An 11,588-nucleotide genomic window follows, 5' to 3' on the forward strand; every position below is an offset into this window, starting at 1 on the left:
TACCGAGCAAAGCTGGCTGACTTTATTTAACCTCACCTCCCCCATCACATCATGTATCAATGACAAGCTCTATATGCACTACATCATACTAACAGCAAACTCAGCATGCAGTCTCAGAATTAATGTAGCAACTGCTTGATTTACCAGAATGGTGTTGAGAATTTAAAGTCCCCTGAATTACTTACGATCCCCCTGGAATATGACAACTGTCTATTAAAAGGGCTGTAATTAATACATAAAACTCCTCAAAATAGAACTAAAGATATGCATTATAAACCTGTAAGCATTGTTTCATTTCAAATCCAATTGCCAGATTACAACAAACAGAACTGACTAAACAAAACTTGTGTAACTGCACCATTGCTTCTGGTTTTCACTGTAGATAATAGAGATGAGTATGAGTAATCACTCTCAGACGGGACAGCACAATATAAGAAACACTCTGAGAAAATGCAAGTGCATTAGTGTTAAAGGACAGCTATTTAAAGGATAACTGTTAAAAAAAGAAAGCAAGAATAGCACAGACAAAATGTATATTAGTGTAATCAGATGATAATTCCAGCCAAAGAGATGTGAATAGTTTGGTACCAGAAAACTCGGTCTAGTCTTGGGTGGGTAACATCACTCATTACAGCTGAGCCTCTGTTCTGACAATAGTCCTTTTACTCACTGTTTAATAAAAAAATACATTGGTTTGGGATTCTGTGTAATGTCTGTCTGCCTTGTGCAGCTGTACTGGTGTACCAGATACTATCACACACTGCCAGTTATGCAGTAGTGTCTGTTTCAGCAGATGAGTCAATAGGTGGCGTGATTTTTTTTGAGCTGCCCGCCCAAGTTACATTGCTAAATATGCACAATGCCTCCCCGCTTGAGGAAAACCCAAACCTAGGATCTGGGGACTGTTTGCTCCTCATGTCTGCTCAGCAGGAACGGACATTTCCAGCTCCATGGTGCTACCACCTGACCTCCCCCTTGCACTTTTATTATGACCAAAGCCAGTTTTTAACTTAGGCTGCCCCCATGCTAAAGAGGAAGCAGAGGAATCAGACTGGGGGTCCATCTGTTTGCCATGCAGCCGTGCTTCAGGCTGGCCTGCTTCCGCTCAGGGTAGAATGTTGTACAGGATCAGGAGGCTTGGAAACGTGCAGCAAGGAGTAGGCGTTTGCAACACTTTGGCTGCATCCAATGTCACAAACTACATACTGCATGCTACTAATGTACTGCGATACAATTTTATGAGCATGTGTGTGAGCAAATAGTTTGGGCACATTTTGGACGCTTGACTGAATCAGTGTCACATGTGAGGATAATGACTTAAGTTTGCAAATATAGCCATTCTGACATGCTATTTAGTATACTATGTGATTTTGGAGGTATCCTATGTCTATGTTATCAGATCCATAGAACTGCATCGAAGTACCACATGACTCAAATATAGGCTACTGTAAAATCGCCAGAGTATTTAAATATGCCAGGACAGGGTGTGCCGGGCATCTAAGCCACACGTCCAAGTGAACTGTTATTTTCTTAAACGCAATTTTCGGTTTCGGGTTATCTCAGGGAATGAAAACGAGGAGTGTAATTCATTTTTCACAGGCCTGTCAACACTTCTTATCTTTCATTAGGGTTGCTGTTCATGAAATAAACATGCGCTTGACGTGACAGCGCTTACCGTTTATAATTGACGAGCAGTAGTGCAAATGAAGAAGCGACTGGTTTTCACGAGAGTTCGCCTCTCGATTTAGAAACGCATCTGTCTGCTTTTAACTGGCACACAGGAGAGGTCTCCTTTCGCACCAGCAACGTCGCAGTCGTCCTGAAACATCATTGATTTTAAAAAATCTAAGGCTGCTTCAGTTGACTAAGTCATATCATCTCTTCCCTTGGTATAAGCTCGCAGCGCAAACTCTGTGATCATTTATTAATTTGGTTGTTTTGCCGAGCTAATTAGTGAATCTCGTTGCAGGCAAGATTTCGGACTGCACTGGCTGCCAAATGTCCCTTCAGGGCAGAGGAAAGACGACACAGTGGAGCCGCATTCGGCCTATCAGTCGTCAGCGGCATCTGTGTTAGTTGAACGCTACTCTTTAAGTTTACATGAAACTGAGGACCGAGAAGTAATCTGTAGGAAGGTCGGCCTTAGTTGAAATTTAAACATGCAAATAGGACTAATGACAAACTGGCAGAATCAGTGAAAAGACAATTCTGATATGTGGGATATAACAATGTTGTAAGTTTTCGTTAGCCGGTCTGATTATTTTTTTTTAATGAAATGCATATTCCTAAAGCATGAGGCAGAAAATGGACATAAAACCATTATGTAGTTAATGTAGTAAAAGTCCGAAGGATGTTTCTTCGTAATTAGCCTAATTCGTTTTGCAAGCCCACCAGGCCAAATCAGACACAATTAGCTTACAAAGATTATAAACACTTGATTGAACATGTTAATATTTTTTTCCTGGTCAAGAAGCTTCAAGTGATACTTCATTATGTTTATGGACAAACACATTTTTGGATCAGTTGGATCTTATTCGAGCCTTTTTAATGTGTAAAACTGCACCAGTGCCGTTCTCGCTGGAAAGCTAGATCTATGTGCAATGCCAAGATAAACCTGAGAACATAATTTGTGAAAGATTTCGAAAACGTTTACTTTTAAGTAAACGTTAATACAATCCAGCAATACAGTACATTACAGTATTTATTTATTTTCAATAACATCTAATTTGGAGTTGTTTGGCAGCATTGCTATGTTTGACGATCATTATTTAACAAATTCTATTCCGACGCTAAAGTTATTTCACGCCTACGTAGCAGCTCCACACGGTGGCTGTATCCGACTTCTTCACATCAGCACAGGTCGGTTGATCACAGTAATTATCAGTAATTGCGCTAATGGGGGACATGCTGGAGAGCTCCTCTGGCTTTGCTGAGTTCTCGACTGGAAGTACAGTACGTCCGTCCATCCATCCATCTGTTGTGATGCGGAGCCTTGTGGAGGACGATTTCCACCCACGGTGTGCGACTCCTATATGAAGTGGGACCAAAACAAACTCGTATTTGATACGAGTGGGGCCGGCGCTAGTCACAGCCATGCTTATATCCAGCATCATCCTCAGGCGATTCGAGACGGAAGGGATAAGAGCAGATAGATTAAAACGCACTAACCTCTCCCTCCGTCCAGACCCGCACGAGAAAGGTCGTTATCACGCCTGGCATTGAGTTGCGGAAAACCAGCACTCCGTCCGGCCAGCGCGTAAGTATTGATTTGGGCTGACGTTCGAAGATTTTCCGTACGACCGATCATCCGGTCTCACCACTTTCTCTTCTATACTCTCTGACCAGCACCTTGTAAAAAACAAAAACAAAAACAAAACAAAACAAAAACATGCCCTCTCGGGGGAGCTTCCTGCATGCACCCCCCCCCCCCTCTGTGTGTGTGTGTGTGTGTGTGTGTGTGTGTGTGCGACCTCCCCTCGGGCGATATCCCCCACATCTACGATATCTGTTTGTGCAATTTGACAAATCTGACAAATCTGTTAACAATTCTGAACAGTAGTGAGAGTTTAGTTTTACCTGCACATAACCAATAATTGCCTAAGTAAAACCTAAACGCATTTCTAATCATAACCTATACACCCTGAAGTAACTTTCTGAGCTATTTTATACACCAGCATTTTATGCTTACTGAACTGAATATGTTAATGTTTTTTTGTTTCAAAGGACGCCGAACATTTCATGAAGTGCAGTACACCTAAAACATGAAAGTAGTCCTACCTCCCCTGCCTGAACCATGTCGTTCCTTTCTAATCTGAGACACTGGACAACAAGGGCACTTCTCGCTGGAATGGCTGCCAGGCCATTACATAGAGATCAGAGGCTGGGATTAAATGTTGTGTTCATGGATCAACAACCACAAAGACATTCTACTGAAAAGGACTTTTATGGTAGAGGGGCAAACAGTTCACAAAATGTCACCAAAATGCTACAGACGCACTAATGCTACAGACGCACTTTCTTTCTTTCTTTCTTTCTTTCTTTCTTTCTTTCTTTCTTTCTTTCTTTCTTTCTTTCTTTCTTTCTTTCTTTCTTTCATTTAGGAACAGTGAAAGTGAGAAGACTACTACAAATTCAGCATTTTCTTATGGTTCTCCTGCTTCTCATTTTAGAATGTGTGAATGTGTGTGAGTAGGTGTGGATGCGTGTGCGCGTGGAAAGCAAACCCTCTCACTCAGGTGTGAAGATGCAGCAATGACCTTCAGTCTGTGCCAGAAGCTTTCTTGCATTCAGGATAAGCAAAACTACATTCAAATGGATCTTGACAAACACACATGCAACAAATGAATAAAAATAAATAAATACTGATGTAGATATTTGTATTTTGTAATTCAGTATAGCAAAATATATTTTAAAATTTACACTATGCTTCCCATAGGCTAAACAGCCAGTACACTGATTATTTCTGCAGGCACGTGGCTGAGTATGATTATGCATACCCCCAGTGTTTGGTAGATTACTTTTAAAATGTATTTCACTACAGAATACAGAATACCGAATGCGTCATTGAATGTGATTTAAATGTCATCAAAGTGAGTAACATATTTTAAATACTTTGGCTTAATTAAGCATTGTTTTGGACAATGTTGAAGTAATCCAATGTTTTTAAAGTACGTTACATTAAAGGGCATGTACTCTGTGATCTGTATTCTGTGATCTTAAACATAACCTTCCCAGCAATGCTGATATTGACATTCTATTCTATCACTCTGAATGTGCACCTAATATGCTGCTATGACACCTTGACATGTGAACATGTGATTAGTGTTCAAACATTTGCCCTCTGGGGGTAGAGGGTCGTAAAGAAGAATCAAGAGTTGTTTTGCCTATAGACTATATAAATAAGTATTTTTAATATTTTTAATACTTCAAAATTCCCTTTTCATCAGTAAAAATGTTGATCCTTATATTCATACATTTTCCCACTCCAATCCAATACAAAAAATATACTCAAAACAAAGTTTAAGTGTGTATTTCAAAAACTTGTTTATAAAATACTGTCTGCCAGCTTTTCTTAGCAGGACAACATGCCAAACAGATGTAGAGACCTTGAGAATATTAGAAAGGTCTTTCATAACACCCTACCCAATAACTTTGTGCAATATAATTTATTGATATGAATTACATAATGCAGTCGTGCATACATGCAAAGCAGTTTTGATTTTATTTCCAAAAACACAGATTTTATTTCTAAAAATACAGATTTTTATTCTTTTAAACTCTGTCATGTGATGAAGGTGCGAGAGATTGATGTTACATCATCACTACATCAGCCATTAAAATCACTTTAGTAACTTTTAGCTGGTTGTCAGTTGTCACTCTTTTCATATTTCATACTCTTTATGTTTCATATTTCATCCCAGCCCTGCTCATTCTGAGTTGGGGGATGTATAGGTGACCCATTATTAATTTACTCCAAGACAAAATGTTTAATTTATTCAGTTTTGAAGGTGGCCAGGTGGTTGTTTTGCATGTCCCTACTGCGCTTTTGACAGTAATGAGGTAGAGGAAGGGTCCATCACTGTTCTCTAAGGCATAATTGACTACCTGACTCCAAGGTACCGTGTACTAATGTGCAAGTTTTTTTGTTTTTTTTTTAAGATGACAAGGCCCTGGTTGTCAACTGTACTTTAGATAATACTGGCTGAATGACAGTCATGTTTTTAATAGAATATTTGATTTTTTGTTGTTGTCAAGAGTGGATAATAGTGTAATAATATAACAATACCCTTTAAAAACATTGGAGTACCTTGTTAATAAGAAAATCTATGTTAATAGCACAGAAGCTTGAAAAGCAATCAGTCTGTTTGTTTGTTTTTCTTCCACAGCAGTTCTGCAAATACCTTGCAATGCAATACAGCAGGGGGATTTCTGAACATCTGCTTTTGCCAGAAGAACCACAGTGGCAATTGATGGTCAGCGGCCCTCATTAAATTCGCTGATTGGCTATGATCACCGACTACTAATACAGCAACACGTCTTAGCTAGCTGCAGGTGGATTGAAGACACAAAAACTGCCCTCCTATCAGAACAGTCTTTAAAGTGCAGGCACGAACGTTTACATCATGTGGTTTTTGCACTTTGAAAGGCAAATTATGTTTCTAGGCCGATACGCTGCAGCAGTGCCAATTTCCCAAAGGTACACGCACGCCCACGCACACTGACTCAAACACTCAGAGCTCATTTTGCAAGGAGCCAACGGTTTTGCCCCTGGTTTATTTCCACTCCTATTTGAAGGTCAACAACAGTCAGGTGACAGAAGCGCAGAAATGCTGTGTTCAGGAAATCAGTCATGACTTAGAACAGACAAGACGCCTCTCGACACATCGATAGCCATTAGAATGCTGTTTATATGCAAATTGGCAGTAAAGCCCAGAACAACGGCATTGCAGCGTCCTTTGACTCCTGCTACAAAAAGCCGAAGGGCAAAATAAACAGGCACTGCGAGAGATCTGATAAATGTTTTTGTCAACGAGCGTTGGGACCCTGGAACGGTCAAACCTCCGGCATGTATCAACCAGCCCTGCACATTAATCAGCCCATTTACAGAATGACATGAAGGAGAATGCGGAAACCGCAGCAAGGGACGCAATGCTATTGACCGTTTTAATTGTGCGGACGGCACAGAGAGCACGCAGTTCGGGGCCCTAAAATAAAACTGGTGACATGAGAACTCAAGAGATGAGGGAATGGAATGTAAATTTAATGGTACAGACATGTTCTCTTTACAATGGGCTAAATATGGATGAAGAATATAAGGCTGCTTTTTTGACTGTTCAGTCTTTCAGGCATCTCTTTTGTCCATGTTTCTTCTTGCTGGAAAAAAAATGGAACATGAAATGGAGTTGGGAAAAAACTAAATGCTGGAAGAACGTCCTTGCCTAAACTGAAATTCCAGCACAAAGCAGAGCAGTCATTCATAACTATGGCCCAAATAATTTCCTTGAGCAGTTTTGTTGGCCTTAAGTGTGGTGTGCCCTAATACAGCATTTATTTTATTCCTAAAAGAAATATGACCAAATACTTATATTTATACAACTAAACTAAATAATTGTTCACATCACTGTGTTCTTTTGTGTGAGTGGATACAATACACCAACAAATCCAGTCTGATCCTGATCTGTATAGAGTTTCCCAAAAGCTTTGTATAACAAAAGATCATTGTTTAATGGTAGCACGAGTATCAGACTGAACACACTCTCTTGCATTTAAGATGATATGAACACTACGATCATTTTGAGAAATAGGGCCCTGATAAGTTCTTGGAATTGTCTTGCTCCACATTCAGCAGCTGCCTGGGTAATAGCAGAAAAGCCTGTGGTACAACAAATTTAGGATGTCCTGAGCCCTTTGTGTGTATTTGATTTATTGGTAAATTGAACTGTAAAAACATGCCACAGAACATCCTATAGTGTTCCATGCAATTTAATGTGACAAATTCAGGCTCACAGCTTAAAGTTGTGACAGTATTGGAAAACAAAGACATTACTGTTGTTCTTTACTGCAGCAGCAACCAGAAACAAACCTTATTGGCCCAGGAGGATTTGTTGGACCGCATAGTCAATAGTCTGACAAGTCAGAAAAGTCCTTCTTACAAGTAAACATCTGCTACTCTGGTCTGAGGAGAGAAGATTCATGAAATTAGCAATAGGAATCTGGGTAATCAACTAAATCTATGTGATCAGGGTTGAAGTGAAACAAATCAATTTAATTAGATTTATTGGTGCATCTTAAAAACGATTGGCTAGAAGTTGGGCAGCAGAAGGGTTAATAGAGCAAGCGTATCATGGGAGTCTGGCATTAAACACAACAGGGAAGTAAACAGATTTTTTGTTGTAATGCCTAGACTAAAATTGATCTGATCAATTTTGAAGGTTTGTTTGTTATTTTGCTGTTGAGAACACATTAGTGTCCAGGCTTGTAGAATTTATGACTGACAGATTAAATTGATTATTTTATTTATTTACTCCATGAACTTTATGTCAAGGAAATGACACACTCATTCAGATAAAGAATGCAATTGACTAGATAGTGTTTTTTTTTTGTTTTTTTTTTAAATAAGTGTGGATCTGATGCAAAGTTCTATAGGCTAAAAACACACCGAATCTCACTGAGTGAAATGGCCTGTTGCAATTTTGTTGCATTGATCTCTCTGGGAGTTCATTTCACTCTAGCGATTTTACATAGATTGCCCATTTTCAATCGCAGCTTTAGAGTGTCCTGTGAAGTGGACGCTAACACAGTGATCCCACAAGAGGTACTTATTGCAGTACCTACGATTCCCGTGCCAAAGTCATTTCAGCTTTGGATTGCTTAACTGAGACTTTCAGTTCCTATAGCTATTCAAAAAAGATTACAGAACTATTGGCTCAAAAAGGCACTAGTTCAGTTGAGAAGGTGAAACTGACCGTGTCTGGGGATGCTAAACATTTATGGTCTCTGTATAGGATCACTGGATGTGAGCTGTAGTGACCATAATGGTACTGAAAAAGATCAGTCTCAGGCTGAGAAACAGACAGATTAGTATCTTAGCAAGATGTATGCAGTGTGCATGGAAGGCACAATGACTCTGTTTGGGATTGATTATTAATCTGTTTGGATGCGATAACATTAAGATTTTGGGCCTGAGAGAAAGGGTGATAAAATTAGTTTAATTCTGATAATTCAACACTACCATACCACATTTTATTTCACTTTTTGTGTAAGACATCGTATGGCACAACGCATTGCTTCCTTAGGGCCTGTTGAGGCGTGAAATAGAGTTTTCCCAGTGAAGGATTTAGCACAGATTGAATAGGAATTCAATTGGACCGCCAAGATGGGATGTAGTATAGATTTCACTGGGGTTCAGCCCCACTTTACTGCTTTAACGGCTGATCTAAAAAACACCCTGTGCTTGAATGTAATTGCTGAGCAAATCTACTTTGCTGGCACTTCTAGCTGTATCTAATTTCACAGTTCTGATCGCTGAGCATATGAACTCCATTTTGTCAATCCCCATCCAAGAGTATCATATAATTTTCAGAATTTTATTCCTCGCCCCCCAAGTGTTTATTCCATTATTTCTTGGCCTGTAGAAATATATAAATTGCAGAGGTGTACATAGCGCCACCGTATGTGTGCGGAGTGAATGACAGGCATAGCAGGTTACACTGGGCAGTACGCACCCTTTCATGTGCTCTTTGGCAACTTCAGCTGCAGTCTGCCTTTTTCTTCCCTTTTGGCATTTGTGCAAAGCTTTACTGGAGCTTATCGCTAGCAGGAACCAATACCTTCTTGTTTTTGGTTCACTAGTCTTTAAGAAGAAGACTTGAGAACTGGGAACAGTTCAAGGGCTCCTGCAATGTTTTGCATCATCATCTTCCTCTCTTTTTGAAAATGACTCCATTTTTCTTTAATTCACATACAGCCATCTGTGTACGTTGTTTCCCAGATGGGCTTTAAAGCTTTTTCCCGTCTTGCTGTCCTCCTGCTTTATGCAGAACTCTCACTGTTTTGTAATCCACAGAGCCAATTTAGCAAAGTTAAACTTTATACAGAAATATTTGGTCTGTCTTTCTTGGCTAAAAGGTTCTCGAGGATCAGATTTTAAAGTGCATCAATTAGGATATTGATGATAAGAGATGACATGCATTTATGGATCCATTTAGGGATGGATTGGTTATTTATGGATAAATAACGAAGATGTGTAGTTTGAGACCAACTTAGTGTTAACCCCTTATTATCAACATCAAGACCTTAATTTACCAAGTTTGAGTAAAGACCACCACTAATGGGGGTTGGTCAATCAAGACCAAGGCCAGGACCAGTATACTGTATGTGTGAACCATACCTTCTGCATCTGTTTAGACACACCTTATGACCTATGCTTGTATGCATACACAGTATGTGTAGGTATACACTGTGTAATCACTTTGATAGCTGCACCTAACAAGTTGCCTTACATTTTATAGACACCAATTCTGGCACCACTGTTGTATGCTGACTGTACCGGAGACCTGGGCCAGCAGTGGCATACTATACAAGACAACTTGTAAACGTTGTGTCAACATTTGTCCTCTTTCATGTTTTTCTCCAAACGGCAGGTGGATGCTTTTAATATACACAAAAAGCCATGAAATACATGTCATAAAAATGTATCTGACAAAGTTTAAAAGACAATAATTATATAGAAATTAGAAACGTCACTGAGAAATACCATTTGAATGCTTCAACATAACAGGTGGCGTGGGCCTCTGTCATAGCTAGAGGTCCCTCGTCTTTTCTCAGTTTTATGCTTTCTTTTGATGCTAGTGGGCACATCTTTCTTTGACACCTGAAGCCTAGTCCATGAGGCAGCCAGCAGGCATGGTTTCTTCAGGGCAGTAATTTAATAGAATCAGAATTTATAACAAGCTGGGCACGTTTCCAGACATATTAAGGTCCTTGAGAGAGCTCTAAAGGCTGTGTGGTGTTGATGACATTGCTGCAACCAAGAGCTTACTCTTCAAGCTTGTGTTCAACCACTCATCATGTTGTTTTTTTTCATTTTATGATTTAAAATCTCAAGGTGTGATGCTCATTTAATGTATTTAACATTTGCCTTTACAGCTTGGCAATCAGCTGAATGCAGAACAATTCATAAAATCTATATCATGTGCCGCATCATGTACTATTAACTGCAAGGACATATCCATGTTAAGGTTGTTGCATGCAAGGGTAATAATACTCAACAATCTCAGGTAGTACCAACATAAAACCATTTTGCTGAAGCCATGTTTTACTCTTTGGGGTCCATTCTGCCAGTCTGGACTTCGATTAGAAATACAGTGAGTCATTCTCTGGTTCATTATCCCTGGCTTTTAATAAATTACCCTATACTTCAACAAGGAAGCACAACTAGCAATGCTTAGATTTCTTTTGGGCTAATCTATCAAGCATGTTTCAGTAGCTATCTATTACCTCTTGACCAAAAAGTGATCTAGTTTTGTATGGGTAGGAAGATGATTTGGGTGATTGCTCTGCCATTGTTGTTGATGCTCGATATCTCAGATACAGCTCTTCATTACTCTTATCTGTCCTGCTGAGCATGTCTTTCCTTATCCACTAATTTAGATTACCAACTTACTTATCAGCAGTTAATTATTTACTAATCAGTGCATTGAATATCCATGAACCAATTAGGGTTCAGAACCTTCCTCAAGCATTTGACAGGTACTCTGCAGAGCCTGGTTAGCTTCTTTGCAGAGGACTCTGGTTCATACAGGGGGATTTAGTTTCCCTGTAACACGCCTACCTTGGGATTAGATGCACTTTATCTGCCATCGTCCTGGTCAGCTGGTCCAATTCTGCAGCTACTGTAGCCGCTGAGAGAAGGGAAGTGGGAATCCTCATTTTTTTACTTGCTGGCTCACTAATGAGTCCTCAGGGAGTCCTGAGTGAGTCCTGACTCGCACGTCAGCGGAAAAGAAATATTATGCTGAGAATTACCGATAACCCTTGGGTAAGATGGAAATGTAACAGGAGTGATATCCCACTGGGACTGTACATGC

General features: G+C 39.8%; 1 long non-coding RNA gene across 1 annotated transcript; it reads right to left on the minus strand.

Moving 5' to 3' along the window:
- LOC113570081 (uncharacterized) lies at window positions 1-3,309 on the minus strand. Its single transcript, XR_003409862.3, has 2 exons — window positions 3,169-3,309; window positions 1-3,028 (listed from the first exon to the last, which is right to left on the minus strand). It is a non-coding gene; the product is annotated as an uncharacterized LOC113570081 (long non-coding RNA).
- Between the last annotated feature and the right edge of the window lie 8,279 nt (window positions 3,310-11,588).

This window comes from Electrophorus electricus, chromosome 20 (genome assembly GCF_041902795.1).
Source record: "Electrophorus electricus isolate QZ-2024a chromosome 20, ASM4190279v1, whole genome shotgun sequence".
Classification (NCBI taxonomy): domain Eukaryota; kingdom Metazoa; phylum Chordata; class Actinopteri; order Gymnotiformes; family Gymnotidae; genus Electrophorus; species Electrophorus electricus.